Here is a 15,073-nt window from a genome sequence, read left to right on the forward strand (position 1 = left end):
TTCTTGAGAGGCATCAGAAATTACAATGATTACATATATCTTGAGAAAATTTAAATAATGTTTAAATGGTTCCTCTTTATTAATCCAACTATATAATATTCTGCAACATTCAGTGCAATGCTCATTATTTCTATGAGCCTCTCCATTCTGGAATTTGAATACATACAAAAATACAAATTAAAAAATAAATCAGCTTAGAGAACTGTTGGAACAGCACGGCGTAGTTTAGTTTATTTTCAGAGTATGAGAAAGGCTTTTTTGTTAATTATACAGACAAACATAAAGATCATCATATTAAAGAAACCATTTATTGACAAATAGTAACTTCAAACATATTATTTAAACTAGGAATAGTAAAAGAAACATCAACATTTGTCTTTGGACAAAGTTGTTAAAATAGAATTAAAACAGAAAAATCTTTTAGTTCTTCCCTCAGGCAAAATTAAAACTACTATATAAAGGGAGGTCAGAGGAAAATCTTATATTTGAAGAAGTGCTAATGAAATTCTCTAGTTATCTTTTTACTGTTATTGACAAGAAATAAAAGTGGATTGTTGCAGTCATTTATCTTTATTTCACTGCTAGAAGGAAAAATAAAGAATGTTTTCTGGAAAAAAGTAGCTCTGTTTAAAGCATTAATGTAGTTTTAATGTTATTACATGCTGGTTACTCTATTTATTATAAAAACAATGTTGACCTCTAAAATTCAGTATTAAGTATACTAGTGGAAAACTTAATTAAAAAAATAAAATTTCAAAATGTCATTGAAGACTGTTATTCTCAAAGATAAAACATATACATTTAATAGAGAGATTATCTTGTCTACAACCAATTATTCCACATGTGTTGTGGTTTATAGACTATAAACAATGTTAATTTCCCTGGCACTTGCATATGCAAATAGAAAGAAGTATACATGTATCAAACTTTTACCTTTTCTCATGTTTAGCATTTTCTATAAAGCATTTGTGTCTTTTAATAATAATAATAATAAACACATAGGTGTCACATGTTAAAGTGATAAAACTATGAAAAACAGGAGAAATTCAAGTAGTCAAGCTTAACATTTCATCACACCTGTCTTAATAAGGTTGCTGGATTGATTGTTAGTAGAAAGATAAGCACTGATTCAAAATTATGAGGTTTATCCAGTGGGCAAAAAGTCATTTGCCTTATACTTCCTCTAGGGATGATTGAGTTTTCCTTTAACAGAAGGTAACTTTTCAGTGGGAGGAAATCTAACTGATTATTTTATTGAAACTACTTCACACATTTGTATTGAATTATTGATTCTCTACTAGATTCCAAAAATAAAGTCTACAAATCATCTCCAAAGTCCTTCCAGATTAAATAACTCTGCAAAGTTAAATGGTGACATAAATATAAAAAACCCAGAAGATAAATTAAACATAAAGATTCTACGTTACAAGGAAATAACATATCCCTATATTTTTAACACCATATAAAATATTTTAAATTTATAATACAAGTAAAATATGTAAACAACTAAATTAGTTTTTATAATAGTATCAAAAACTTAATGAAGCAAAGACTGAATTTAAGTAATTGTGCTCTCTTGTATTATTTTTCTAATAGATTCAAATTGGCTGAGACTCAAATGAACACCATAATTAAGAATTGTGCACCTGGACAAATTCACTGGACTATTTTTATTTAAAAACAAACAAGTTGAAATTGTTTTAAAAACCATTGGTCTTGTTTTATCATCATACTTATTACTAAACACTTGCTCTATAGTCAAGATCAATTCTGAACAGAAAAATAAATTTTGTAGGAAGAATACAAAATTTTCTGATGTATGAAGAAATATAAGAACTTTTTCAATTGTGTCCATTAAAAAAGAGCTACCTTTCACAAAATAATATATACTCATTCATTCTTTACATTAAGAAACAAATTCAGTGGACATAGGATGCCGAGTGTGGTGGCTCACACCTGTAATCCCAGCATTTTGGGAGGCCGAGGCAGATAGATCACCTGCACTCAGGAGTTTAAGACCAATCTAACAAATATGGTGAAACCCTGTCTCACTACAAATACAAAAATTAGTGAGGTATGGTGGTGCACACCTGTAATCCCAGCTAATTGGGAAGCTGAGGCAGGGGCATTGCTTGACCCTGGGAGGCGGAGTTTGCAGTGAGCTGAGATTGCATCACTGCACTCCAGCCTGGGTAACAGAACAAGACTTCATCTCAAAAATAAAAGAGATGGACATAGGAATTTTACGTTATTACATCAGTAAAAATGCATCTTTTCCAGTTTTAAGGTAATTTTCAATGATTTGATAATTTATGATCATGTATATTCAAGAAAAAGTTATAAAACATTTTTTTCAGCAACAGTTCTCACATTGAACTAATAATAATAAGGAGGTTTTTATAATGACTATATTTATTAGCTTACCTAATGTAGATATTAGAAAATGGACAAAGGTAGGGCTTTTCTTCAAAGAAATTGTTTTCTATATACATGTCAGCAGGAATGATTGTGATTGTAATCCACAATCACTTTGGTCCATATGATAGCAGTGTAGAATATATCTGACTAGTGTTATTATTCCCATTTTCCAAGTTACCAAATGAAGGCTCATGGAGGGTACATGATTTAACCAACTGAGTAAATGAAGGAATTTGAACCTGGGTTCTTTCACATCCAAGTAATATATTGCTGAGTAGTTAGTAAATGTTATGTAGCATCAAATCCTAGGCCATATCAAAATAGCATTAGATAATAATAATCTGAATTAAATACCTGAATACAATTAACAATAATCCACATTAATGTAATAGAAAATTGCTCAGAAAAGGGAAGAAAAAGGCTTCCATTGACTCCTCAACAGTGTACATACAGCTGGTGAAATAATCAGCAAGCTAAAATATATGTCAAATGAAATGTCCGAAACTGAAATAAAATGAGAGAAAATAATGAAAAAGGCACAGCATGGTATGTAGGAACTCTGGAGGAATTTTTAAATGTGCAAAATATGTGTAATTGAGAGAAGAAGAAGGAGGAGAAGGAGGAAGAGGAGGAAGAAAAGGAGGAGGATAAGGAGGAGGAATAGGAGGAGGATGAGGAGGAGGAATAGGAGGAGGAGGAGGAGGAGGAATAGGAGGAGGAGGAGGAGAAAAAGAGGAAGTAGGAGGAGAAGGTGAAAAGGAAGGAAAAAAGAAAGAAAGAAAGAAAGAAAGAGAGAGAGAGAAAGAAAGAAAGAAGGAAAGAAAGAAAGAAAGAAAGAAAGAAAGAAAGAAAGAAAGAAAGAAAGAGAGAGAGAGAGAGAAAGAAAGGAAGGAAGGAAGGAAGGAAGGAGAAGGAAGGAGAGGGAAGGAAGGAAGAAGGAAGGAAGGAAGGAGAGGGAAGGAAGGAAAGAAGGAAGGAAGGAGAGGGAAGGAAGGAGGGAAAAAAGATAAAGAAGGAAAGAGGGAAAGAAAGAAAAGAAAGAAGAAAGAAAGAGGAAGAAGAAAGAAAGAGGAAGAAAAGAAGAAAGACGAGGAGGAGGCAGAATTGAAGAAATAAGAAAATAATGACATCTAAGAACTTTGTAAAATTAATAACAGATGTCAATTCATATATCTGGGAAGCTGAGAGAATGTCAAATGGGACAAATGTTGAAAAATCTGCACATAAGCATATCATATTGAAGGTGACAAAAACTAAGACAGAAAATCTTGAAAGATGGCAAGAACTAAATAAAGGAGGAAATGCATAAGGAGGAAAATGAATAAGAATTACAGAAAACTATTTGTCAGAAACAATGCAACCAAGAAAATAGGAAAATTTAAAGTATTGAAAAAAAGTATTATCAACCTAGAATTATATACAGTGAAATTATTCTTCAAAATAAAGGAGAAACAAGAAGTTTCTTAAACAAACAAAATGGATCCTGAGAAAATTAAACGAAGGTAAGGACTTCTGCCAAGATGGCTGAATAGGAACACCTCTGGAGCACAGTTCCCAGGGAAAGCAACACAGAAGGTGAGTGATCTTCACATTTCCAACCAAGGTAGCAGGTTCATCTCAATGGGAGTGGTTGGACAGTGGGTGTAGCCCAAGGAGGGCAAACAGAGGCAGGGTGGGGTGCTGCCTCACCTGGGAAGTGCAAAGGCTGGAGGAACCCCACCCACCCATCCAAGGCCTTCGGGGACATTTTCGGCCACTCCAACACTCTGGTTTAGATACTGAGTTTCTCCCATGGTCTTTACAGCCCACAGACCAGGAGACTCCTGCCAGGCCAACAAGCACCACAGATTTCCAGAACATGACTAGGTGACCATTTCAGCCGGTGCTGAGGGTTTACAGCACAAATCTGGGTGGCTGTATTAGTTGCTGCCTGGAATGTCTGTGAGACAGAGCCACCCATTCCCCTGAAGAAAAGGGAGTAGAAAGCAGGGATCCAAATGATCTGGCTCAGTGGGTTCCACTCCAACAAAGACCAGCAAATTGAAACCCAGTGGCTTGAGTTTCATAGGAGCACAGCAGTTTGAGTTCAACCAGGGAAGGTCGAGCTTGTCGGGGGAAGGGCTTCTGCCATTACCAATGAAGTCCACCATTCCCAAGGTAGTCTGCCATTACTGAGGCAGTTCTAACCTTACCTGTGTAAACAAAATCACAAGGAAGTTTACAAAACAAGTGGGCGTGGCCAGTGGCAGCTCAGCAACTCCTCTGCAGGCAGACTGTGACTAGACTCCCTCCTTGCTGGGCAGGGCATCTCTGAAAAAAGGCAGCAGCCCATCAGGGACTTATAAATAAAGCCCTACCTTCCCAGGACAGAGCACTTAGGAAAAGGGGTGGTGGTGAGTTCCTCTGCAGCAGACTTAAACGTCCCTGCCCAGCAGCTCTGAAGGGTGCAACAGAGCTCCCAGCACAGCACTTGAGCTCTGATAAGGGACAGACTGCCTCCTCAAGCGACTGCTGGACCCCTGTACATCCAAAGAGTCACATCATACAGGAGAGCTCTGGCTGACATCTGGTCGGTACCCTTCTGGGATGAAGCTACCCGAGAAAGAAACAGGTAGAAATCCTTGCTCCTCAGCAACCCTCACAGTTGATTCCCAGGCAAGCAGGATCTGGAGTGGACCTCCAGCAGTCCTGCAGCAGAGGGGCCTGACTGTTAGAAAGAAAGCTGAAAAACAAAAATAAATAGATTCAACACCAACAGAAGCACCATCCACTCAGAGACCCCATTGAAAGTCACCAACTTCAAAGACAAAAGGTAGATAAATCCAGGAAGATGAGAAGAAGCCAACACATAAAGGATGAAACCACTAAAAACCAAAATGCCTCTTCTCCTGAAAGGGATCACAAACCATCACCAGCAAGGGAACAAAACTGGATGGAGAATGAGTTTGACGAACTGACAGAAGCAGGCTTCAGAAGGTGGGTAATAACAAACTTCTAATGCAATGGAAAGAAACTAAGAGCTTTGAAAAAAGATTAGAAAAATGCTAACGAGAATAACCAGCTTAGAGAAGGACATAAATGACTTGATAAAGCTGAAAAACACAGCATGAGAACTTCATGAAGAGTACACAAGTTTAAATTGTCGAATTCATCAAGCAGAAGAAAGGATATCAGAGATTGAAGATCAACTCAATGAAATAAAATGAAAAGGCAAGATTAGAGAAAAAAGAGTGAAAATTAATGAACAAAACCTCCAAGAAATATAGGATTATGTGAAAAGACCTAATCTACGTTGGATTGGCGTACCTGAATGTGACAGGGAAAATGAATCCAAGCTGGAAAACATTCTTCGGGATATTATCTAGGAGAACTTCCTGAACCTAGCAAGGCAGGCCAACATTTAAATCCAGGAAATACAGAGAATGCCACAAACATATTCCTTAAAGAGAGCAACCCCAAGGCACATAATGGTCAGATACACCAGGGCTGAAATGAGGGAAAAAAATGCTAAGGGCAGCCAGAGGGAAAGGTCAGGTTATCCACAAAGGGAAGCCCATCAGACTCACAGCAGATCTCTTGGCAGAAACTCTACAAGCCAGAAGAGAGTGGGGCCCAATATTCAACATCCTGAAAGAAAAGAACTTTCAACCCATAATTTCATATCCAACCAAACTAAGCTTCATAAGTGAAGGAGAAATAAAATCCTTTATAGACAAGCAATTGCTGAGAGATTCTGTCACCAACAGGCCTCCCTTGCAAGACCTCCTAAAGGAAACACTAAATATGGAAAGCAACAATCAGCACCAGCCACTGCAAAAATGTACCAAATGATAAAGACCATCTACACAATGAAAAAACTGCATCAACTAACTGGCAAAACAGCCAGCTAGTATAAAAATGGCAGGATCAAACCCACGCATAGCAATATTAACCTTAAATTTAAATGGGTTAAATGCCCTAATAAAAATACACAGACTGGCAAATTGTATAAAAAGTCAAGAATCATCAGTGTGCTGTATTAAGGAGACCCATCTCATATACAGAGACACACATAGTTTCAAATTAAAGGGATCGAGGGAGATTTACCAAGAAAATGGAGGGCAAAAAAAAAGCAGGGTTTGCAATCCTAGTCTCCAATAAAAAGGACTTAAAACCAACAAAGATCAAAAGAAACAAAGAAGGGCATTACATAATGGTAAATGGATCAATGCAACAAGAAGAGCTAACTATCCTAAATATATATGCACCCAAGGGGAGCAACCAGATACATAAAGCAAATTCTTAATGACCCAAAAAGAGACTAGACTCCCACACAATAATAGTGGGAGAATTTAATACTCCATTATCAATATTAAACAGATCAACAAGACAGAAAATTAACTAGCATATTCAGGACTTGAACTCATCTAGATAAAGTGTACCTAATAGACACCTTCAGAACTCTCCACCCAAAAGTCACAGAACATGCATTCTTCTCAGCACCACAACACACTTACTCTAAAATTGACCACATAATTGGAAGTAAAGCACTCTTCAGCAAATGCAGAAGGATGTAGATCATAACAGTCTCACAGACCACAGTGCAATCAAATTAGAACTCAGGATTGAGAACTCAAAACTGCACAACTACATGGAAACTGAACAACCTTCTCCTGAATAACTACTGGATAAATAATGAAATGAAGGCAGAAATAAAGATGTTCTTCAAAATCAATGAGAATGAAAACACAACGTACCAGAATCTCTGCGACACATTTAAAGCACTGTCTAGAGGGAAATTTATAGCACTAAATGCCCACATAAGAAGTGAGGAAATATCCAAAATTGACACCCTATCATCACAATTTAAAAAACTAGAGGAGCAAGATCCAACAAATTCAAAAGCTAGCAGAAGACAGAAAATAACTAAGATCAGAGCAGAACTGAAGGAGATAGAGACATAAAAACCCTTCAAAAAAATCAATAAATTCAGGAGCTGGTTTTTTTGGAAAAGATCAAAAAAATAGACCACTAGCCAGATCAATAAAAAAGAAAAGAGAGAAGAATCAAATAGATGTGATAAAAAAAAAAGGGGGATATTGCCACCAATTCCATAGAAATACAAACTACCATCACAGATTACTACAAACAGGAAGCACTGAAAACTGGCACTAGACAAGGGTGCCCTCTCTCACCATTCCTATTCAATATAGTATTGGAGGTTTTAGCCAGAGCAATCAGGCAAGAAAAAGAAATAAAGGGTATTCGATTAGGAAAAGAGGAAGTCAACTTTTCTCTATTTGCAGACAACATGACTGTATATTTAGAAGACCCCATTGTCTCAGCCCAAAATCTCCTTAGGCTGATAAGCAACTTCAGCAAAGTCTCAGGATATAAAATCAATATGCAGAAATCACAAGCATTCCTATATACCAATAACAGAGTGTCAAACCACAAGCACACTCTGATTAACAATTGCTACAAAGAGAATAAAATATCTAAGAATACAACTAACAAAGAATGTGAAGGACCTCTTCAAGGAGAACTACAAACCACTGCTGAAGGAAATAAGAGAGGACACAGGCAGACAGAGAAACACTCCATGCTCATGGTTAGGAAGAATCAATGTCGTGAAAATGGCCATACTGCGCAAAGTAATTTATAAATTCAATGCTATCCTCATCAAGCTACCATTGACCTTCTTCACAGAACTGGAAAAAACCACCTTATACTTCATATGGAACCAAAAAAGAGCCTGCATTGCAAAGACAATCCTAAGCAAAAAGAACAAAGCTGGAGACATCATGCTACCTGACTTCAAACTATACTACAAGGCTACAGTAATCAAAACAGCATGATACTGGTACAAAAACAGAGATATCGGCTAATGGAAGAGAACAGAGGCCTTAGAAGTAATGCCATACATCTACAACCATCTGATCTTTGACAAACCTGACAAAAACAAGCAATGGGGAAAGGATTCCCTGTTTAATAAATGGTGTTGGGAAAACTGGTTAGCCATGTGCAGAAAGCAGAAACTGGACCCCTTACACCTTATACGAAAATTAACTCCAAACGGATTAAAGATTTAAACATAAGACCTAACACCATAAAAGCCCTAGAAGAAAACCAAGGCAATACCATTCAGGACATAGCATGGGCAAGAACTTTATGACTAAAACACCAAAAACAATGGCAACAAAAGCCAAAATAAACAAATGGGATCTAATTAAACCTCAGCACTTCTGCACAGCAAAAGAAACAATCATTAGAGTGAACCACCAACCAAGAGAATGTGAAAAAATTTTTGCAAGCTACGTATCTGACAAAGGGCTAATATCCAGAATCTACAAAGAACTAAAAGAAATTAAAAAAAAAAAACCCATCAAAAAGTGGGTGAAGGACACGAACAGACACTTTTCAAAAGAAGACATTTATGTGGCCAACAAACATATGAAAAAATGCTCATCATCACTGGTCATTAGATAAATGCAAATCACAACCACATTGAGATTCCATCTCATGCCAGTTAGAATGATGATCATTAAAATATCTGGAGACAACAGATACTGGAGAGGATGTGGAGAAATAGGAACACTTTTACACTGTTGGTGAGACTGTAAATTAATTCAACCATTGTGGAAGACAGTGTGGTGATTCCTTAAGGATCTAGAAATAGAAATACCATTTGACCCAGCAATCCCATTATTGTGTATATACCCAAAAGGATTATAAATTGTTCTATTATAAAGAAACATGCACATGTATGTTAATTGCAGCACTATTTACAATAGCACAGACTTGGAACAAACCCAAATGCCTATCAGTTATAGACTGGATCAAGAAAATGTGGCAAATACCATGGGATACTATGCAGCCATAAAAAAGGATGAGTTCATGTCCTTTGCAGGGACATGGATGAATCTGGAAACCATCATTGGAGGCAGCAAACCATTATGGCATGTGTATACCTATGTAATAAATCTGCAATATCTGCACATGTACCTCAGAACTTAAAGTATAATATAAAAAAATAAATTTAAGTTAAAGAAAAAGAAAATAGTTTTCCTACTCTTGATTGATCTCAAAGATAACATTAGTAAGAATATTAGTATTATTTCGGAATTTAATGCTCTATTGTTAGGTGTATACATGTTTAAGGTTGTTATATCTCCTTGAATAAGTGGCTTCTTGATTGTAATGTAATTTTTTTTATCATTTATAATTCTTATTATTCAAAAGTTAGCTTTGTCTAAAGTTAAAATTGCCTTTATTTCTTTATTTTTTCTGACATATTTCCTTTCCTTATGTATATATGTGCTTTTGGCCTATATCATCTTTTGTCTTCCTAAGAAGCTCTTTCAACATTTGTTGCAGTACTGCTAGAAATTAGTTATTTCAAGATCCATTTTGTTTGCCTAAGAAACTGATTTTTCCTTCATTTTGAAGAAATAATTAGTCAAAATAATAATTGCAAATATGCACTGTGTGATTTTTAATGTGGGAAAGTGAGATGAATGACAGAAATGTTACACATAATAAGAGAGGAGAATTGGGAATAGTCTGTTTTAAAATAACTGCACCACCCATGAAGCTGTATACTGTTATTTAAAAGTAAACTTGGATTGATTTCAAATATATGTCAGCTCTAGTACAACTACTACAAAAATGTTTTAGATGTATAATTAATATGCTGAGGAGAAAGTGAAATCATATAGTGTGCCAAATAAAAAATGGAAAGCAGTGGTAAAACAGAGGAAGAAAACAAAAGATACAAAGATAAGTGAAAAGAATATACAACATTACAGACATGACAGGTGTTACAGCAACTATATCAATGATTAATTAATTATGAATGATCTATACACACCAGTTAAAGACAGAGAATGAGAGAGTGTACACAAACAATACACGAGTATATAAATTCTGAAAACAAGTGACTTTAAAGGAACAGGAGGAAACTTTTTGAGCAGTTGAGTAGGTTCACGGCATAACATGAAAATGATAGTTTGATAATTTTATGAATGTAAACTTATTCCCAAACAAATTAAGTTGTATACATTATATAACAATGCTTTTCCACATGTCAATTATACTGTAATAAAGCAATTGAAAAATAAGTTTAAAAATAAATATTAAAAAGCCATTTATATATAAGCACAGACAGATTAAAAGTGAATGGACAGTAAAACACATACTATGCTAATATCAATAAAAAAAATCTGGCATATATACATTGATTTTAGACAAAGCTAACATTTGAATAATAATAATAATAATAATAATAAATCAGTAATAGGCTTGGTGTAGTGGCTCATGACTATAATCCCAGTACTTTGGGAGGTCAAGGCTGGCAGACCATGAGGTCAGGAGACAGAGACCATCCTCATCCCATTATCATGTAACTTTTCTTCTTTGGAATCCACTCTTAGTCTGATGAGTGTTTCTTTATAGGAAATTAGCATACTTACTTGCTGTTTTTAGAATTTTCTTTCTGTCTTTCACTTTAGATGGTTTGACTATAATATGCCTTGAAGATGACAATTTTGCATTTTATCTTTTTAGGCATTTCTGAGGCTCTTCTATATGGATGTCTAAATCTCTTGCTAAATTTGAAAACTTTTCATCTATTACTTCACTAAATAGGTTTTCTTGCCCTTCTGTTACATCTTAGCCTTCTGGAATACAGATAATTCAAGTCTTTGGTGGTTTTGTAGTCTCCTATGTGTCTCATTCATATCATTATTTGTTTTTCTTATTTCTTTGTATTGTTTTTCAAAATTCCTTTATATATTACTGAGTTTCATGGGTATTGACATTTTGATTTATATTTTTTAGAATTTTATGAATTTCTTTTTGTTTCAGTCTGTGGCTGAAGAATTATAGCATTCCTTTGGAGATGTCATATTTTCAGGGATACAAAAGCAATTTTCAAATCAATAAACGTGATACCTCACATTAACAGAATGAAAAAAAACTATATAATCATTTCAATAGAGGTACACAAAAGCATTTGATAAAATTCAACATCTCTTCATGATAAAATTCTCAATAAGCTATACATATAAAGACCATATATGACAAACCTATAGCTAACATTATACTGATAAAAGAAAAGTTGAAAGCTTTTCCTCTAGAACTGGAACTTAAAAAGGATACCCACTTCCACAATTGTTATTCAACAAAGTACCAGGAATCCTCACTGAAACAATCAGACAAGAGAAATAAATAAAAGGCTTCCGAATTGAAAAAGAGAAAGTCAAATTGTCCCTCTTTGCAGACAACATGATCTTATATTTAGAAAAACCAAATGACAAAAAAAAAGTCATAACTGATGAATAAATTTAGGATACAACATCAATATGCAAAAATTGGTGATATTTGTATACACTAGTAATAAAATAGCCAAAAAGGAAATCAAACAAGCAATTACATTTAAAATAACTACAAAAAGTATTTATGAATGTATTTTACCAAGGAGGTAAAAGATCTCTATAAGAAAAACTGTAAAACACTGATGAAAGAAATTGAAGAGGACACTAACAAATGAGAAGACATTCCATGTTCATGAATTGGAAGAATTAATATTGTTAATCATATTGCCCAAAGCAATCTACAGAATCAAATGTTTATAAAAATGTCATTGCCATTTTTCACAGAAATAGAAAAAACAATTCTAAAATTTACATAAAACCAAAAAAGAGCCAGAGCAGCCAAAGCAATAGTGAGTAAAATGAACAAACTTGGAATCATCACCTTCCTTGGCTTCAAAATGTATTAGAAAGCTATAGTAAAGAAAACAGCATAGTATTGGTATAAAAGTAGCCACATAGACTAATGGAACAGAATACAGAACTCAGAAATAAATCTACATATTTGCAGGCAACCGATGTTTTACAAAGCTGTTAGGAACATATGTTGCGAAAAGGACAGTTTCTTCAATAATGGTGCTAGGAAAACTGGATAACCATATGTAGAAAAAAGGAACCAGACCCCTATTTCTCACCATATACAAAAATCAACTCACGATATGTAGGGGCTCTGTAAGGGTAGTGGGAAAAATTATAAGAAAAATTATAGAGAAAAGGATGCAAACTTTTTGGAAGACCAAAAGGTTTTTTACTCAGGATTCCTCTAAGTAAAAGGCAATTTGAAGCAGTATTGCCATTATCTATGGACCTGCAAATAGCACTCTCTGATTACACAGGCCATATAGATTATATCCTTTCTGCTGACAAGCTCCTTCAGTTCTCATTTTGTACTCCTGTGGTTTTGCCTACAAAAATAGTTCATTTCCCCATATACAACGCTTTAACACTATTTACTGAGGGATCTGGTAAAATGGAAAAGCAGCTGTTTGGTGAAGACCACATAATTCCCTCACTCAATCTGGATTGACTAGTACTCTGATAGCTGAGATTGGAGCTCTGACATTGGCCTTAGAAACTTTTTCCACTAAGCCCATCAATATTGTTAGTGACTCTGCTTACTCTGTTTATTTATTACAGAACCTCAACACAGCCCTAACTAAATCTACAGCCATACTACCTTGAACGCACCCAATCTCATCTGATCTTGGAAGCTAAGCGGGGTTGGGCCTGGTTAGTACTTGGATGGGAGAACACCCGGGAATACCAGGTGCTGTAGGCTTTTGCAAATACCTCTGGCTTTCCAAGAAGGCTTGTGTCTTTTTCTCTATATTTTTTCTTTTTTTTTTATACTAAATTATTTAAGTATTATTTCTTTTTTTTCCCCCATTTATTTATTTTATTGCATTTTAGGTTTGGGGGTACATGTGAAGAACATGCAAGATTGTTGCATAGGTACGCCCATGGCAGTGTGATTTGCTGCCTTCCTCCCCATCACCTACATCTGGCATCACTCCCCTTGCTATCTCTCCCCAGCTCCCAACCCCCCACCGTCCCTCCCTTATATCCCCCCAACTGACCCCAATGTGTAGTGTTCCCCTCCCTGTGTCCATGTGTTCTCATTGTTCAACGCCCGCCTATGAGTGAGAACCTGCGGTGTTTGATCTTCTGCTCTTCTGTCAGTTTGCTGAGAATGATGGTTTCTAGGTTCATCCATGTCCCTATAAAGGACACAAACTCATCGTTTTTGATGGCTGCATAATATTCCATGATGTATATGTGCTACATTTTCCCTATCCAGTCTATCGTCGATGGGCATTTGGGTTGGTTCCAGGTCTTTGCTATTGTAAACAGTGCTGCAATGAACATTCGTGTGCATGTGTCCTTATAGTAGAATGATTTGTAATCCTTTGGATATATACGCAGTAATGGGATTGCTGGGTCAAATGGAATTTCTATTTCTAGGTCCTTGAGGAATGGCCACACTGTCTTCCACAATGGTTGAACTAATTTACACTCCCACCAACAGTGCAAAAGTGTTCCTATTTCTCCACATCCTCTCCAGCATCTGTTGTCTCTAGATTTTTTAATGATCACCATTCTAACTGGTGTGAGATGGTATCTCAGTGTAGTTTTGATTTGCATTTCTCTGATGACCAGTGATGATGAGCATTTTTTCATATGTTTGTTGGCCTCATGTATGTCTTCTTTTGTAAAGTGTTTGTTCATATCCTTTGCCCACTTTTGAATGGGCTTGTTTATTTTTTTCTTGTAAATCTGTTTTAGTTCTTTGTAAACTCTGGATATCAGCCCTTTGTCAGATGGGTAAACTGCAAAAATTTTTTCCCATTCTGTTGGTTGCCAATTCGCTCTAATGACTGTTTCTTTTGCTGTGCAGAAGCTGTGGAGTTTGATTAGGCCCTATTTGTCTATTTTGGCTTTTGTTGTCAATGCTTTTGGTGTTTTGGTCATGAAGTCCTTGCCTACACCTATGTCCTGAATGGTTTTGCCTAGATTTTCTTCTAGGGTTTTTATGGTGTTAGGTCTTATGTTTAAGTCGTTAATCCATCTGGAGTTAATTTTAGTGTAAGGTGTCAGGAAGGGGTCCAGTTTCTGCTTTCTGCACATGGCTAGCCAGCTTTCCCAACACCATTTATTGAACAGGGCATCCTTTCCCCATTGCTTGTTTTTGTCTGGTTTGTCAAAGATCAGATGGTTGTAGATATGTTGTGCTGCCTCCGAGACCTCTGTTCTGTTCCATTGGTCTATATCTCTGTTTTGGTACCAGTACCATGCTGTTTTGATTACTGTAGCCTTGTAGTATAGTTTGAAGTCCCACCATCCTGACCAAACCCCTATGAAGATGGATTAAAGACTTAGATTTAAGAGCTGAAACTATAAAATGACTAGAAGAAAACTAGAGAAAATCACTTCAGGACACTAGTCTAGGCAAATATTTTATGGCCAAGAACTCAAAACACAGAAAACAGAAACAAAAATAGACAAATGAGACTATATTAAACTGAAAAGCTTCTGCACAGCCAAAAATAAAAAATAAAAAATAAAAAACAGCATAGAGTTATAACCTCTTTAAAGGGAGAAATTATTTGTAAACCATTCATCTGACATGGAACTACTATCTGGATATACATAAAAAAAAATTCAAAAAACCCAACAGTGAAAAAAAAACTAAAATATTTTATTAAAAATAGGCAAAGGACATGAATAGAGATTCGTCAGAAGACATATAAATGGTCAGCAGGTATATGAAAAAAAATTCAATATCACTAATTATCAAGAAATTGCAA

At 35.6% G+C, this 15,073-nt stretch overlaps 1 non-coding gene across 1 annotated transcript; it reads left to right on the forward strand.

Moving 5' to 3' along the window:
• The first annotated feature begins 12,928 nt into the window (after window positions 1-12,928).
• On the forward strand, window positions 12,929-13,047 carry LOC119467536. Its single transcript, XR_005196072.1, has one exon. It is a non-coding gene; the product is annotated as a 5S ribosomal RNA (ribosomal RNA).
• The last annotated feature ends 2,026 nt before the right edge of the window (window positions 13,048-15,073 follow it).

The sequence above is a fragment of the Cebus imitator genome, unplaced genomic scaffold, assembly GCF_001604975.1.
Source record: "Cebus imitator isolate Cc_AM_T3 unplaced genomic scaffold, Cebus_imitator-1.0 Scaffold301, whole genome shotgun sequence".
Taxonomy (NCBI): domain Eukaryota; kingdom Metazoa; phylum Chordata; class Mammalia; order Primates; family Cebidae; genus Cebus; species Cebus imitator.